This window comes from Cervus elaphus, chromosome 13 (genome assembly GCF_910594005.1).
Source record: "Cervus elaphus chromosome 13, mCerEla1.1, whole genome shotgun sequence".
NCBI classification, from domain to species: Eukaryota; Metazoa; Chordata; class Mammalia; order Artiodactyla; family Cervidae; genus Cervus; species Cervus elaphus.
This window is the reverse complement of record NC_057827.1, coordinates 31,398,565-31,411,442: the sequence shown is the minus strand read 5'-3', so window position 1 is coordinate 31,411,442 and position 12,878 is coordinate 31,398,565. Positions and strand designations below refer to the sequence as shown.

General features: G+C 54.6%; 1 protein-coding gene across 5 annotated transcripts in view; it reads right to left on the bottom strand.

Annotated features, from left to right (window-relative positions):
• The window catches only part of LOC122706932 (amyloid-beta A4 precursor protein-binding family A member 2), a 130,545-nt gene extending 122,218 nt beyond the window's left edge, over positions 1-8,327 (bottom strand). For 3 of the 5 annotated variants that reach the window (XM_043922517.1, XM_043922520.1, XM_043922522.1), the window contains exon 1: positions 7,924-8,198. The gene's annotated coding sequence lies outside the window, so the exon portion shown is untranslated. Of the gene's footprint in view, positions 1-7,923; positions 8,200-8,309 lie in introns of those variants that run through there. The other 2 variants (XM_043922519.1, XM_043922524.1) reach the window with 2 other exon arrangements.
• Positions 8,328-12,878: the final 4,551 nt, after the last annotated feature.

Sequence of the window (12,878 nt, the reverse complement as noted above, 5' to 3'; positions counted from 1 at the left end):
CCAAGACCCACCATCTCCTGCTCTGACCTGCCCAAACCACATTATCCCACCACCAAACACTCAGCCCCCACCCCCATATTGGTTACCCTCTCCAGACTGGCCCCTCTGGCCTGAGCTCTAGATGGGCAAATCCACCCACTCTTTCAGGATGGGGTACCTAACCCAAGTCCCCCCCACCCCATGCTGGGTGGTCACACCTTCCAGCCTGGGCTACTCTGGGGGCACTCTGAGGCCAGAGTCATATTTGGCATCTGATCCCCCCACACCCTCCAGTAGTTCCCCTTTACTCCTCTCCTGACTATACCCAGCTCTAGACAGGGATCAGAACAGTGGAACAAAGCCAGCACTCAGGAAACACCTGTTGAATGGATGGATGGGTGGATGGGTAGGTGGATGGGTGGATGGATGGGTGGATGGATGGGTGGATGGGTGGGTGGGTGGATGGATGGATAGATGGGTGGGTGGATGGATGGGTGGATGGGTGGATGGGTGGATGGTTGGATGGATGGATGGGTGGATGGATGGATGGATGGATGGATGGGTGGATGGATGGGTGGATGGAGCTCCTGTCAAAGGGGCTCCGGGGCAACTAAAGAGAAGAGCACCTGCCCCTGGACTAACACTGCAGAGACCTCACAAATGAGAGGGCTGGGAGGGAAATGCTAGGGGCTGCCATTTAAGTGCCTGGCACCCACTGTTTCCATTATCAGACAAGTCATCTCATAATGGATGAAAGGAGCAACACATGCAGAGTTAAGGAAGGGTTCCCAAAGCTAGGAGTGGAGAGAATGCTGCCATATCCAGGGACCCCCAGGGCAGCTCCCTCATGAAGTGGACGCAGCAAGAGATGTCTCTGCCTCGGGCGGGGGTGGGGGGTCACAGCCACTAAGGCAGCACTGTTCTCACTGTGCTGATTAAGCACAGACCAGCCTGTGATCAAGAAGAAAACCATTCCTTGAGGAAATGCAATTAATTGAAAAGCCGAAACCTGAGAAAGCCCAAAGGAGACACACAATCAAGAGTTCTCGGTCTGGAGGGGCTCCTGCTCTGAAGAGTTTCAGTTCAGGGACGTCCTCCCAAGAGCAGAGAGCTGACGGCATGTCCACCCTGCCACACGGCAGCTCCCTCCTGTTCGCCCCTCAAAGGGCAAGGAAAGGTCATGGGCAGAATCTTTGCTGCACACGGACATGGAGAAAGGCACGTCCAGGCAGGGCTGAGGTCAGACCTGCCGCAGGGACTCACACTCAAGCTGTCAGGCCAGGCGGGCAGCACCAGGACCCACTCTCCAGTGGTCAGCCCCCAGGGCTCACTGCCACCAGAGGGGTCCAGCTAGAGACCCAAGATAGCGCCTGGTGTCTAAGCCTGGCAGGGGAGCTGGGACACACACAGACACACACACAGAGCACGCCCAGCGACTGGCACCAAGCGGGTGCTCTACTGGAACAGACGCTCACACACACACACACACACACATCTGGTCTCGCTCCATCCTTGCCGCAGTGGCTGGCTGACAAGGAGGAAAGAGCAGGCCTTGATGTGCCCCTCTCAGGAGGAGGCCCTCGCTGGCCAGCGGCTGCTGGAGGCTTCCTGGACCTCCCGACTCCCCAACCCTGACAGCTGTGAGAGGCTCTGGGTGACAGGCACAGATGTCAGAGCACACAGCCCGCCATCACACCAGAAGACCCAGGACCACAAACCAAGTTTCACTGAAGCAACTTACATACCTGCTGCCTGGTTGGGGAGGTGGGGTAAGAAATCCATCATCAATAAACACAGGCACCCACTCAGCAAACAGGTCTCCTAGTTTCCAAACAACGGATTTTTCCAAGACTCTGACAGACCAACAGGGGAAAACTAAACAACATTTCTTTTTCAAACTTTAAACTTCTTATTTTATATTGGGGTTAACAATGTTGTGACAGTTTCACGTGGACAGCAAAGGGACTCAGCCATACATATACATGTATCCACTCTCCCCGAAACTCCCTTCCCATCCAGGCTGCCACATAACATTGAGCAGAGTTCCTTGTGCTATATGGGAGGTCCTTGTTGGTTATTCATTTTAAACTACATTTTTTAAATGAAAATTAGCAATGCACATGACAGCTCAGAGAAATTCATGTTTAGAGCTGCCTTGCTGGAGAATGAATTCCACGAATGTAAAACCAAATCATGGAGAAATAAATAAACACATATTTTTAAAAAATACTATCATATATAGGGTTATGAACAAACTCAGACACAAGTGAGCAACTGGACAACAACAAATCACACACAGATACATATCTATCTCCCAAGTGAAAATTCTAAATGCCACTAGTGGTCTCCTACTCCCTGACTGTTGACTAACTAGAATTTGTTGAGAACAAGTGCCTAAGTATTTCACAGCTGAGTGTCTTTTAGCTGAGTTGAGTCCAGAGGCAGGAAGTGCAAAGAACCCATGGTACCTCTGAGTGCAAAGAGAAAAACACCTTACAAATCCAGCAACGACAGTTGCGCTGAGCGGCAAGCTCCCAGGCCCTCTTGCTGTCCCCATGAAGGCCCCTGGGTTACCCATGATGTGTCCATAACTCTCCAACCACCAGCCAGAGCTCAAGGTCCACAGTTCACCACCACCAGATTATCTAAGCACAGGCTGAAAATGAGCTCCTGAACTGTATCTATCACATAGGTTTCCCTGGTGGCTCAGCAGTAAATGCACCTGTCAATGCAGGAGACACAAGTTCGATCCCTGGTTCGGGAAGATCCCCTGGAGAAGGGATGGCAACCTACTCCAGTATTCTTGCCTGGAGAATCCTATGGACAGATAAGCCTGGCAGGTTACAGTTCATGATGTTGCAAAGACTGAGACACAACTGAGCGACTGAGCACACGTACACACCTATCACATAAGTGGTCCAAGTCCTAGTCATGCCCACCCAGTTTAAAAACAAATCTGATGCAAACTGGGCCCCAGTGAGATGTTGAGGGGGGAGGTAGGGAAGATGCAGGTGATACAGGATTGTGGGGGAGGGGCATCATGGGCTCTGAAGGCTCACCAACCAATCTCAGCAATGCCTGAAACAGTAGCAGCCTCAAGCAAGTCTCCACTGCCTGGTCCTAGGTCACCTCGCTGCCAAGTGAAGACGTGCCTCTCATGCTTGGCGAGGAACTATTTAAACAGCACATACTAAGGAAGAGAAGGCAACACACAGAAGTGCCCAATGAGGGACTTCCCTGGAGGTCCCTTGATTAAGACTTCACCTTCCAATGCAGGGGGTGCAGGTTCAATTTCTGGTCAGAGAACTAGGATCCCACACGCTTCACAGCCAAAAAACCAGAGCATAAACAACAGAAGCAATATTGTAACAAATTCAATAAAGACTTAAAAAAATATCTCCACAACAAAAGAATCTTTAAGAAAAATAAAAAGTGCCCAGTGATGTGTATTTCATCCCAGTTTCTCCATCCAAAACTACCTTCAAATGCCAGAGCACTTCCGTTTTCAGAAAACCCACAAGATGCAAATATCTGTGCGGTCAGGAGATGCTGGCATCTCAAGCTTGTATTTTTTCTCTTTAATTTTGATCCTTCATGCACAAAACCACAGATGAAACCCCTTACATCAGAACAGCACCTGAGAGTGTAGGAAGCATGACAGTCTCCCACTAGGCTGCATGTAAAGCCAGCAAAGCTGACCCTTCAAACTCCCAGTAAAACAAAAGAAGCCACAGCCAGCCTGTGGCCACCGGCATCCATGAAGTTCTGGCCAAGCACCAACCTCTCAACTCAGTTCAGTGCTGGACCTCTTCTGGGATCAAAACCAGCCCAGCAAGAGCTATCAGGCACCTGCGACGGAGGCTGAGAAAGGCGCCCAGGGCTGGTGGCTCACCCAAGGCCCCAGAGATCAGTGACAGAGTTTTCCTCCTTATAAAACCAGTGGCCCCCTCCGGTGGGGCCAGAACACGGGTAGGGAGAATCAGGCGGGGTGGGGAGGCTTCAGGAGGGGCAGGCTGGCACCCAAGGACAGGCGGAGTGGCCGGGAGCCTGGAGACACGAGGTCCGACGTAAGGGGAAAGACCAGTATAGAAACATCCAGGTGAAGAAGGTAGGGAACCTGAGCCAGAGGGGGTCTTGTTCCCAGCACATCCATAACCGACCGAAGTGAGCGCACGCACAGCCTGAGAGCCGACCATCCAAACAACCGAGAATCCCAAAGGAATTTCTGTGGAGGATCAGAATGCCCACTCCAGGGGCTGGATGGCCTTCCGGCCATGTGACATCTGGCTGCCCTGCCCCCCCCCCCCCCCCCCCCCCACCTCTCCATTACTCTCTCCTGCCGCTCCAGTGCAGGCAAGTTTCTGCTGGAGGTCTGGGAGGGACCCAGCTGTGAATGCAGCTGTTTTTAGGTGTGGGGTCTGGGGAAGGGAGCAGCAGGGCACCAGGCTTGTACTGGAAGGAAGCACAATGCTCCTGGGATTTCATTCATTCATTCATCCATTTAACAAGTTGGGCTGAGGATCAACCAGGTGCCAAGCACTATTCTTGTTCCAGTGACACAGAAGTCAACACAGTCTCTATGTTGGAGTGGTAAGAGACAGAATAAACAAAGTATATAAATCATAAATTGTGTTAGGTCCTAAGAAGAAACACAAAGCAGGGTTAACATGAAAGGCAGAAATGATGTTAATTTATGTAGGGAGCTGAAATACAGACAGAGCAGTGAGTGAGAGAGCAAGCCAGGTGGACATCTGGAGGAGGCACATGCCAGGGAGATGGAAAGCAAGTGCAAAGGCCCTGAGGCAGGCAGGCGCTCAGCAAACTTGGCAACTGACAGAGAAGAAGGGAAAAGTCCATATTCATCTGGGATGATCAAGGATGGACGCGGGCCAAGGTGGCAGGTGGGGATGGGTTGGGGATGACACAAAGTAAGCCTGGGCAATGAGCCTGCCTGACGGCATGGCTGGGAGCGAGGAAAGGAACATGCAGAAATAAAAATCAGGCTGAGGGTGTGGAGAAGGCTCTGGGGAGCCACTGCAGGCTTGAGTGAGGGACACCAGCCCAGCCCAGCCCAGGACACCCTGCAGCTAGCACAGAAATCACAAGTCAGGCAGCAACAGCACCCGCCGAAACGGGGCCGGGGGGGTTCCCAAGAAGACTCGTGAATCTCAGCCCCACCGAGATAGCCTGGCTGCATGACAACGAGGTCGCTGTCCCTGGCTCCCTTGTGCATCCAAGAGGACTGGGAGAGTGGAGGACTGCCCACAGAAGAGGCAGGGAAGAGGCGCCCACGACGGCTGAGTCAGCCTGTGCCTGCAGGCTGCTCTGAGGCACCAGCTGGAGCCAACCCAGGTGGTGGGGGGGCCTTGAAAGGGGCCAGAGAATCCCCCTGTGGGCACACAGCCAACTACCAACCACCAACTGGGCCCCACTTGGTGAACAATCATCTCAGACATGACCAACGGGATGGAGCCACACAACCATCAGTGTCCACGTCACTCCTCATCCCAGCCAGGTCAGGGCTCAGGGACCCCAGCTCTCTGTAACTCTCTCAAGGCAGAACGCTGCTTTCTGCCACTTGTTCTGGAAGGAAGCCCTCCGTGCCAGCTCAGGGCCTCCCTCTGTGGCCACCTGCTTCCAGTCCTCCAAATTTCCCTGACACAAACATCTCTCCAAGACTCCAGACCCCAGTGTAACCAGAGGCCCTGACCTGCTGAGTCCCTGATCAGGTGCTCAGGGCTTAGGATGGGGAGGAGTGCCCAGGCGGAGCTGAGGCCCTGGGCGGCTATGCTTGTGCCCTGGGCTCCTGTCCCTCCACAGGCCTCAGGGCAGCCCAAGTCAAACAAAGCCCAGCCCAAGGCAAACCTCCCATCACATGAGCTTTTCCTAGTTCCTCAGTTGTGTCTAGGAAACATTAAGGTGTTTTGGCACTCCCTCTCAGCTCCAGGGGTGCGACTGGTGTCTTTTACAATTATCTTTTATTTTTATCCCACATTTCTTAGCTCAGTTGGCAAACTGGATTATTTATGCGCCTCCATTTCACAATCCATCCCCACCAATTATCCCTGTGAAACTAATTTTTTTTTAAGAGTTAGAAGTACCAAGGAAGAGCCAAGTTAGCAAACCACAAGTCCAGCCCGGAGAACACAAGCAAGAGGCCAAAGATTAAGAAACTGACCACACAGGCTTCGCCCACCTGCCAGCGCCCACCCCACCTTTCATGCTCACACACGCAGGCGCGTGCGCGCGCGCACGCACACACACACACACACACACACACACACACCCCATCTGGTTCAGCCCACACTTCTCCCAGGCGGAGAAGCCCAGTACCCTGGAGATGGGAAGGCAGGCAATGGGGGAGGGGCCCGACCATGCTCCCCAACCAATGAGCAGAGGTCTGGAGAGCCAGGCCCCACAGCAGACTCTCAGGGCGCCTGTCACTAAGGCCACCACCCAGACCTAGTGCAGCTCTGGAGACCCATCCAAGGGTCTCTCTGCCAGGGCCATGGGGCCCACCCAGGAGGCGGCCCACTCAGCAAGCTGACTCCTCAGCAAGCTCCAACTCGCTCACTAACACCCTGGACACCATCCTGAGTGCCAGCAGGCTCCATGCCAGGGTCATTTGCTGCTCAGGAGCCACCAACCCCCTTTCCTGAGTGCAGATGGAGGCAGGACAGACAGCCCCCCAGCAGTGAGGGCACAGGTCAGGGCATCCCGGCTGGAGGACCCTCAGTGTCCCCTGAAGAATGGAAGCCCCCCAAGAGAAGGCAAGACCCTCCCCCTCACCTCACCTCACCAGAAGGCCCACTAAATCAGAGGCTTGAGAAAGGAGCCACCCACCAGGCTGTGGGTACCTGCAGAGCAAACTAAACGTGCACCCCAGGAAAAGCTGTGTGGTTCCCATCCTGAAAGACTTCAGGTCATTATTCCCAAAACCACTGTTTTTCTCAGAGAGAAAGAAGGAGGGCAGGTGTGGGGGTGGGGGCGGCGGTATTCTCAGAAAGGGGACAGAGGCTGAAGAGGTCAGGGACAGCTCAGCCCACGGGATGAAGGGCACAAAGGAGATTTCCCACTATGGGGTTGACCGTCCCCACGGCCATTTATGAGTTGGCTTAACCACCAGATTTGAGGTTGGCCCCTATCAGGCCGGATCCAAACATATGTGAAAAAATTAAGTCTTCCTTCTGCAAGTAAATACTAAGTTGAGACAAGCAGGTACAATCTCAGTCTCCATGCTCAGCGAGGCTCGGGCAGGGTGGGCCCCTCGCGACCCTCCCTCAGCACCGGGTCCAGGGCAATTTCGACCCTCAAGCCCCCAGCCCCGCGGCCTTGGCACACCGAAGCCCGCTGCCCGGCTCGGGGGTGGGGGCCTCGCCCTTCGCATGGACCATCAGTAGCAGCCAAGCCGAGGGGAAAGGGGCTGGGACGACGGGGCAGGTTCGCGCCGCGCCCCCAGCCCAGCGCCGGCCGCCCAGGGGAACCCGACTGTGTGATTTTTAACTGAGGAGTTTCTCCCTCTGGGCCTCGTTATAAAGGAAAAGGTTGGAGGGCTAGAAAACCGGGGCTCGGCTTCCCGGGTGACAGGGAACCCAGAAAAGACCCCAAACTCGGGAGTTGCCGCCCCTCACGGGGACTCAGTACCAGTGCCGAGAGGGGCCGCGGAACACTCCAGCGGCCGGAGCCAGCCCGGCGGGACCCGAGCGGGCAGCCGCCGTGGGTCTGCGTCCCTGGTCTGTGCCTTGTCGCCCCTCGCCGCCGCGCCCCCGCCTGGGATGCGCGAGCCACCAGCTCGGCCCCGCCGCGCCCGCCCGGTTCGTACCCCTGATCCCCGCGGCGCGCCCCGCCCGCAGCGCCGCCCGATCGCGCCCCCCGCGCCCGCCCCGGCGCCCCCAGGCTGAGGCCGCTCTGGGGAAGGGTCGGGCGGCCGGGACCCCCGCTTACCTGGCCCGAGCTCCGGGCAGTGCGGGTGCACGGCCGCCGCCGCTGTGTCCCCGAGGCCGAGCGCCGGGCCGCCGCCGCAGCTCTTTGTGAGCCGCGCACCGAGATGCTGCCGAGCCCGGGAAGCTGGATAGCGGCGGGCGCGCCCCGGACGCGGCGTACGGCACGCAGGGCCGCCCCTGCCCGGCCCACGCAGCGGGGCCCGCGGGCTCACCCCGCACCGGCCTGCGGCTGGACGCCCGCGCCCCGCCCAGCCCTGGCCTCGCCAGCGCCCCTCGCCGGGCGAGAGCGCGCGGCGGGAAGATCGGGAGGAGGACAAAGATGCGTGCGCGCCCAGCCCCCTCCCCGAGCCCTCGCCCCGACTCTCGGCGGACTTGCACGGGGCGCACCTGGGGCCCGGGTCCTGCGGGGCCGGCCTTGGGGCCCTGGGAAGCACAGATTCCCCGGCGCCCCCGGCACCTGAAGGATGAGGAGACGCGGGGGTCTAGTCCTCCGGCTGGTGGAACAGGTGACAGCGAGGTGCCCCTGCGCCCGCACCTGCCCCGGGCGCCACGCTGCCCCCTGGCGGGCTCCCGAGCGCCTGCGACGGAAGGTCCTGCCCACCGCGCCCTGTTCGGCCCTGCGCAGAAGTCCCAGGGAGACCGCGGCCTCTGAGAGACCCCTCTGGAGGGCAGGCCCCCAGCGTCTCCCCACCACAGATTACTGGCTGCGTGCCAGGCCCCTGGGAACCATCCCATCACCCCGTTCCCAATATCCTGTGCTGCCCTGGCCTGACCACTGACCTCCCCTCCCCCAGGGCCTCGCCCCAGCCCTTTCCCTCCTTGTCGTCCTAAACTGAGAAGGACCCAAATCTATAACACACTAAAAAAAGAAAGAAAGAAAGAAAGAAAACTATAACACACTATACTCCAATAAAATTACAAAGAACTCAAGTGACTCGATTCTGCCCACCCATAGAATCTAGGAAAATCTGCCCAACTGCAGGCCCTTCCCCACATCTAGGAAGACTCTTTTTCCTGTAAGGTGGATATTCAGTGTCCAGAGGTTAGGATGTGGGCATCTCGGGGGTCATTGTTCTGTCTAACAGACATCGAGAAACGTCTGTTCCGAGAAGCAGTGTGCATCGTGGCTGAGGATCCCAGCCAGGCCAGCACTCACCCGGGGCCTCTGACCTGAGCTGGTGTCTCTGCTCTGCACACTCAGTTTCCTCCACTGTTAAATGGGGAAATACCATGACTTGCCTTCAGGGATAGGCACAAGACTTGGTGGCACATGCACACCTCTGAACCCATGGTGTAAAATGCGCCAAATCATGCTGGTCACCGTTTCGATCGCAGGTGCTATAAGATGCTGACGTTCTCCAGTGATGGCTTTTGTCTGCTTGGCATTCTCTGGAAATCTCCCACCCAACCCCAGCTCCATCCATATGGTTCAGGTGAGGCTGAGATGTCTCAGCTGACAAACTGGATCCTTGCTTCTTCAGAAAGTGGTTGTGAGAACTGATTTCATCATTAATCATTTATCTTTAAAAAAAAAATTCCTGTGCCAGACACTAAGAAAATTGTAACTCAATGCACCACAATGTTCATTGCAGCACTATTTGCAGTAGCCAGGATAGGAAGACAACCTAAATGTCCAACAACAGAGGAATGGATAAAGAAGATGTGGTACGCACACACAATGGAATATTACTCAACCATAAAAAGGAACAAAATAGGGTCATTTGTAGAGATGTGATGGACCTAAAGTCTCTCATACAGAGTGCAGTAAGTCAAAAAGAGGAAAACAAACATCCTATATTAATGCATATATGTGGAATCTAGGAAAATGGTACTGATGGACCTATCTGCAGGACAGCAATAGAGACACAGACACAGAGACTGGACCTGTGGACACAGCAGGGGAAGGAGAGAGTGGGACAAAATGAGGGAATAGCTCTGACATAAATACATTACCATGTGTAAATTAGATAGCTAATGGGAAGCTGCTGCATAGCACAGGGAGCTCAGCTGGTTGCTCTGTGCTGACATAGAGGGGTGGGATGGGAGGACTAGGGGGAAGGGAGGGAGGTCCAAGAGAGAGGGGATATATGTATACATATGGCTGATTCACTTTGCTGTACAACAGAAAATAACGCAACACTGTAAAGCAACTATATTCCAATTTTTTTTTTAAGTAAAAAGAAAACATTCCAGTGGCAGACGCTGACCTAGGCCCTGGGCTACAGTAATGGCAGACTGGCTGGATCCCCGCTCCTGGTTCGTAAGCAATAAAGGCTCTTGTGGGGCAGACAGAGGGGCAGCCTGCACTGTCAGGATCACTGGGGGAGCAGCCTGGGAGGGTGGGATGAGACTGGACTGAATGGGTGAGACATGCTAACACCAGTGCCCTCACCCAGGGCTTGGCCACAGCCACAGATATGATTTAATTGTCAGCTAGTTTGGCTCACTGAGTCCTCCGATCCTGCTGAAACAATTCTGTGTTTAAATCTTTCTGTTTGAAAACAGCCAGTGTGGATTGTTTCCCGCCTGGACCCTGATTCACACAGCAAAGGTACCAATCATGGTCCCTGGAAACAGACCCTCTTAGATAGATTCTGGGGTAAGTGCGATCATGTCCTGGGCCCTGGACACAGTGCTGAGCTCTTTTTATCTTTTTTCCCCCCCTTTTAAAGATTTTTCTGCTGTGGACATTTTAAAGTCTTTATTGAATTCATTACAATATTGTTTGTTTTATGTTTTGGTTTTTTGGCCACAAGCATGTGGGATTTTAGCTCCCTGACCAGGGATCAAACCCGCATCCCCTGCTCTGGAAGGCAAAGTTCTAACCACTGGACCACCAGGGAAGTCCCATGCTGAATTCTTGATGATGAAACAAGCTGCCAGTAATCCTGGCCACAGGGCTTCCCCAGTGGCTCAGCAAGGGAAGAATTCACCTGCCAATGCAGGAGACGTGGGTTCAATCCCTGGGTCAGGATGATCCCCTGGAGGTGAGCACAGCAACCTACAGCAGTATTCTTGCCTTGGAAATCCCATGGACAGAGGAGCCTGGCGGACTACAGTCCTTGGGGTCGAAAAGTGTCGGACATGACTTAATGACTGAACAACAACAACGATCCAGGCCACGTTGGGCATTACAGCTGGTCAAACTGCCACCTGCAATTGCTTTGGACAACGTCCTTACTAAAGCCAGAACTCGGGGCAGGGCAGGGGATGAGGTGGGGAGGGAGGGGCAGGTGACTTCAGCCCTTAAGGTCAGTAAGGGTGACGTCAAGGACTGTGGGGTGGGTGGCCAGTTCTTACTACACCAGAGACCCGGCAGACAGAAAAATTACATACTCCAGGTTAAAGCTTGGGGCTTACAGAAAACCAGAGAATTTTTATCACACCCCCCCCCCCCCAGACAATCTTTTATTTGCTGTAGCCATAGAGATAACCTTGCCAAAAGTCAAACACGGGCTTTGTGAATATGGCAGAATTACAATGGCATTTGAATTCAAAGGCTTTACAAGTGTCCTATGTGGACATGCTTTGGAAAGGAGCAGGACCCTGAGGTATGGGATTCACCATCTGAGTAGAGGCCAGTGGCATTAACAACCTGGACCCTTGAGTCTGTCTGGAACGGGTTCTGTTTCTGGCTGATGGGAATGGCCAGCCGATCTGGGTCTCGGAAGACCAACAGCCTCTCTTGCTTAAAGATCCTGTGCACATTCTCCTCTGCGGACTGGGTCTGCCACTGGGAGAGGTCACTGTTGAGATGCCCCTGGTGTCCTTGGTGGTGGTGGGATTCCACAGTGGCAAAAACCAAGTGGCGTGTTTCACTGCCAAAGACAAGGGGATGCCTGTGTTGTGATGAGCATGAAGACAGGTATAGCCAGAATGCTTTGATACACGTGACCTCTGGTGGTGGCTAATGGACCCCAAAGAATGAAATGAGCGGCAGTCACATTTCCAGACTGAAGTCAGTTTCCAGACCCAGAGGCCCTTGATGAAAGGGGAGGCCAGGTATCCTGAAGATGGGTCCTGCAGTATTGCTGCAAATACATGCTGTAAATCTTCCTTTGACTACTCCCCAGAGGGGCCCTGGAAGGTCACATATGCTCTGGAAAAAAGGAAATGCCAAGACCTTTGAAGATGGCTGGACCTTGTTTCTGAAGTGACGTTCTTTCCTAGGAAATTTTTAGAAAACTCTTAAGAAGCAAAATATCCCTGGGCTCTAGAATTAAAGTGGGGGCTCGTGGTCATCAGGAGAGGGAAGTCTGTGCCTGAATCTGACTGAGGTGGGTCTAACAGGCCTGCAGACCCACCCTGTGGCTCCTCCCAGTAGCATGGACACCCAGGGCCCCTCACAGAGTCCCCAGATGGGCTCCCCTGACAAGAGGGACGAGAACTGTCATCAGAGGAAAAGCTAAGGAACTGACCCTCCCTCCCAGGATGGTAATCGAAAACGGATGCTCCGTCCAGGGGGAGCTGCAGAGCCCGTGGCCCCCATCACAGCCTGGAGGAAGGTTGGGGGCACAGATGTGCCAGCCCCTTTTGACTTGCCTCTTGGGCCTGTGCACGTGGCGTTTGAATCTTGGGAAGTGACAGCAGATTGTCATAAACTTAATCTGGTGGCAACTCCAATTGCAGCTGCTCCCCCAGATGTGGCTGAGAAATACTGCAGATGTGCATCCACACGGAGGCAAACAACACCCTGCTGGCATCTGGTGTGCTTCTCATTCACACACTCTCTCTCCCCAGTTTTCCCCAATTCTCACAGGAGCAAAGCCGGTTAACGTTTTCATTTCCAAGTGAGACTGTGACTGAGTTGACATGATCCTGCACTACACTGGCGGCCAACAAAGGACAGGAGGAGGAGACTGTGGGCAGTGTGGGAATGAGCCCCATGTCCCCGTTCGCCCGTCGACCCACTCTCCAGCCTCTCCCACTGGGCTCTGGGCCCAGGAGGCTGGTGTG